This window comes from Lactuca serriola, chromosome 8 (assembly GCF_051521515.1).
Source record: "Lactuca serriola cultivar US96UC23 chromosome 8, Lser_US96UC23_V15, whole genome shotgun sequence".
In the NCBI taxonomy this organism is placed as follows: Eukaryota; Viridiplantae; Streptophyta; class Magnoliopsida; order Asterales; family Asteraceae; genus Lactuca; species Lactuca serriola.
This window is the reverse complement of record NC_136415.1, coordinates 163,192,529-163,196,870: the sequence shown is the minus strand read 5'-3', so window position 1 is coordinate 163,196,870 and position 4,342 is coordinate 163,192,529. Positions and strand designations below refer to the sequence as shown.

At 32.7% G+C, this 4,342-nt stretch overlaps 1 long non-coding RNA gene across 1 annotated transcript; it reads right to left on the bottom strand.

The window, feature by feature from the left end:
• Window positions 1-1,826: 1,826 nt before the first annotated feature.
• LOC145065757 (uncharacterized) lies at window positions 1,827-2,241 on the bottom strand. The gene is made up of 3 exons (XR_013688524.1): window positions 2,145-2,241; window positions 1,978-2,048; window positions 1,827-1,881 (listed from the first exon to the last, which is right to left on the bottom strand). It is a non-coding gene; the product is annotated as an uncharacterized LOC145065757 (long non-coding RNA).
• Window positions 2,242-4,342: the final 2,101 nt, after the last annotated feature.

Here is a 4,342-nt window from a genome sequence, read left to right as displayed (position 1 = left end):
CCTTACGACGCGCGTGTTAATGACACGCAATGCGTATCAAGAAAGCGTCTGTCAAGAAAGGTCATGTCATAAATGAAGATGACACGCATGTTTGCGTATCATAATTTTAAATGTTAAAAAAAAATTATTTTTTATAGATTTACTAATTTTCAAATTAAATTTTCATTTAATGCCTCACAATATAAAATAAAATATCATATACAAAAAATATAATCCATTTCATAAAATTTAATGTCTTACAATTCTATTTCTTACAATATATAAATTTACATGTAAAAACATCTCTACAGTCTACATGTTTCATGCTTGATTTCCATCTTTTATCGTTTTTAAAAACAAAAGTTCTAACAAGAAACCTTCTTTTAGTAATGCAAGTGATGCTCTTGATAAGCTGATATTCTTAAGTGTAACGGATCCCTCATTACTTGGAGATGCTGGTGAGCTTGAAATCCAAATTAAACCTGATCCAGAAAAAGGGACAATCACAATATCATAAGATTACTTACTTTTCTTCATTCTTGAATCTTTCCTCATAAAATACAACTCTACAAGAGATTTATAAACCTTTTTTTACCCTTATATTAAAAGTGCAGTAGTAGGCATCAAATGAAATGTACGGTAAATGAGGGAGAGAAGCCACCTCTCAAAAGTAGTCAATTATTGAAATGTACTATTTCCTTTAAGGTTTTCAAGGATAAAATTGACATTTCTCATGGTTTAGGTATCACTTACCAAATAAAAGCATTTCCGCAGACTAGAGCAATGCATGCATTCCATCGTACACAACAACATTTAACAGTTTATAAGATAGAAGGTAACCAATTAAGGTTGTAATGTTATTTTTCTTTATTTTTGAAATATGAAAGGAAATGGGAATAGATCTTACGTTCAGAAGGTATGACCGATCTGTTAAATTGTCGGCTTAAGCCCACAGCAAATTTGCACATAACAATGAATTCCTGCCATGAAAAAACTTTATTTAATAAGATATGATGTCTACCCCATGAAATGGTCCCTGAATCTCCCCTTGAGGATCACAATAGTAAAGACTTAATTGTTCAGGCATGATGCCACTTGTTAACTGTTCACTTGTATTATCCTGCATATTTCTTGTCCAATATTGCTCAGAAGCTGGATTAAAAAATACAGAGTTCGATTCATCAACAAGATTTGAATTGATATCAAATGAAGATGGCTGGACCATTCTAATATTAATGCTTTCATATACATGTTCCCATTGCTGCCAATTGGTTGGCATTTGTCGTTACAAGGAGTAGCACGAGAAGTGATAAAACTATGAAAACACAAGGATGCAAATCTTGGTGATTTTTGGATTGTATTGATGCTTTAATTATAACAATCATCCAAACAGCTCCTTAATACTTTAATTATAACACAAAAGTCGTAAAATGCTCATCCAAACACCACCTTATACTACTCGACTTCCTCTTTAATACTTTAATTATAACAATCAAAATAAAGTAGTCACCACAAGTATAAATTCCCTATTCTCATCAAAGTTTGAAATTCAAAGACAATCAAGATAAATGGCAACTTCTCTAAATATTTTCACCATACCTTAAAGTACAGATGATGCATTCTCTTTTTCTCAATTTGCCAACTTCCTGAAAAATGTTTTATGATTACAACATAAACAAATAGATTCAGATGGTGATTTTCTTATTCTACTTCAGATTCAAAACCTATATGACATCCCATCTAAGATTAGTTATTATTTGCAGTTTTTACATTAATCATTATTACCATTTCCCAACAACTAGAAAACATACAATAAGTTCACATTAAACTGACCTCTTATGTTCCATCAGGCTTGGGTTCATGCTTGCATATCTAGCTGTCCTTGTCAAATTCTTGTTCTCTCTGCAATTTATAAGATATAAAATTTAGATTGATTAGGGTTCACTTTTTTATGAATAAAAGATTGCTGATGAAAGTTTAAAAAAAAAATTCACTCACCTATATGGAATGTGCCGATGAGTTGAAGAGTCTCTATATTTCTTGGCTAGCCCGAAATCAATAGCATAGACCTGTAACATGTAGGTTTATATATGTTTTATGTATAAAACTATAAAAAAAAAAAACAAAATGTACAATGAAATATGGAACAAATTATGGAATGAAACCTGATTAGCACGCCTCCCTAAACTCATAAGGAAGTTGTTTGGCTTTATATCCCTATGTAGAAATGATTTACAGTGAATAAATTCAACTCGGTTGATCTGCAACATATATAATCACATAAAAAACTTTTCCACTTACCAAGAGAAGGTGGCTTCAGTTCCCCTGCAACGTATTTTCCGATAACACCCCCACACCTACATATGTTAATTAAGTAAGAAAAGGTAATAGTCATGAAAACACACAAAAAGAACTTTCCTTTCATGGTGTCTAGATGGTGAAAAAGAAGAAGAAGAAGATTGAACATCTGTAGGGATCTTTTCATTTCCCTCCCCCTGTTTCAAAAATAAATAAATAAAATGTACCAGGACCTTCTATTTTCTTTATGGCTCATAATTATGTGAAATTATAAAGTGTAAAATTTCACTATATTGACACACCTGCAATAGAGGCTTGAGGACTTCATAAACATTTTTAACATTATATTTTGTAAGATTTTGAACAAAAATCAATAACTTAATAGTTTCAATCCATACTGCAATGTTTACTTTAACACTTTTTTTGCTAATTTCTTCAAGGCTTTATATAAATTTACTTATTATTAAATTACATAAGAATTATTTATGACTGTTGTTCAAAATAACCCCTTGTAGAAGAACCCACTTCAGATTGCATCCTCAACTTGATATCCCAATTCCTTATTAAACTATTAAGATTCATATCTGTAACATTTTTTATATAAAGATTTAACAGTTTAAAGTTCAAAAAAATGTGATTAGCTTAAATAATTAGCAACTCTACAGTAACAGATCACAGATGTGACCGTATTGCTGGAATAGTTAGCAACTCTGTGGGGATGTCATTTCTTTACTAAGTTGAGTGAGAAGAAAAAAATCAGAGATATCCAAGAATTTAAGATCAGACCTGTTGTCTATGTTGCTCTTTAGTAACAAAATGTCAAGTAATGTGCTTAAAAATGTGAGCTTGCTGCATCAGGTATGGCCGGCGTCATCAGGTTTCAAATGGGTTTTTACTTTCTTTTTCTTTTTTTCCATGTGGGGTACCAGTTAATGGACTTGAATTTTCCAAAACGTAATCAAGCATGTGTTGTACCATTGATGTGGAAACCTGTTTATAGCTTAGTAATTCAGATTTGACCCAAGATGGATGTACATGATTCCTGAAATAAAGTTAAGCTCCATGATTCCTGAGATGAAACCTAATCATTTTAAAATTCCAAACCAACTGTAGACTTTGTTGTAGCTATAATACTAATGTTACCTTATTACATCATTATAAAGTTTTATTACAACTTTCAAATTTTTCTACATTAAATGAAGAATTCAATCTGTTGTTTTAATGTTGACACTTGAGAGTATGTCTAAGCTCCCTACTTTGAGGACATCAATACAGAGAGTCTAATGGAATAATTAATGCAAAGATGTATTGCAACAAACTTTATACTCTCAGAGTTGTACTCCATCTCTAACATCATACTCTCATTATTGCCCTAATTAGAACAAGAGAAGGGGCAAAATTATCCCATGGAGAATCAGAGCAACCCATAGGAGTATTGCCACCATAACAAGGAGAAGGTAATCGTACATCAGATGAAGCACAAAGTAACATTGGTGATGGTGAAGGAATGGAAATAAAACAGAAAAAAAAACAGAAACCCTAACCAACCTTGGTCGTTGAGATGATGGTGGAGCTTTTCCCTTGACGCAAAACCCTCCATGGTATCAAGCTCAATCTCTGTAGCCCTACGATCTGCCATGTCCAAATCTCTCTCGTCCTCTAGAGAATCGTCCAACCCAACCGACCTTCATAGCCATTTCTACTGATTTCCAACTCGATATCATAAATTATGTTTCGACATGAGAGTGTGGGGAGGTTTCAAGAAGAACAGAGCAGAAGCAACAACGCAAAAGATAACATTAGGTATCGAGGGCTAATCGAGTTTGATTAAAAAGGTTATAAAACTCGTAATAAAGGAAGACAAACCTCTGGAACAAATAAAGAAGTAGAATGTTGATGGTGATTGACCATGGAGTTTCGAGACCTTGACTTTAATGGAGCTACTGTTCTACTTGATATGGAAATCACTCTAAATTTGTAGTTGTGATACAGCTCTTCTATTGATTGAGAGGCTGAGAAAGTACTTGAGGAACTGAAGATCGAGGGAAGTAGATGAAGGGTTTTT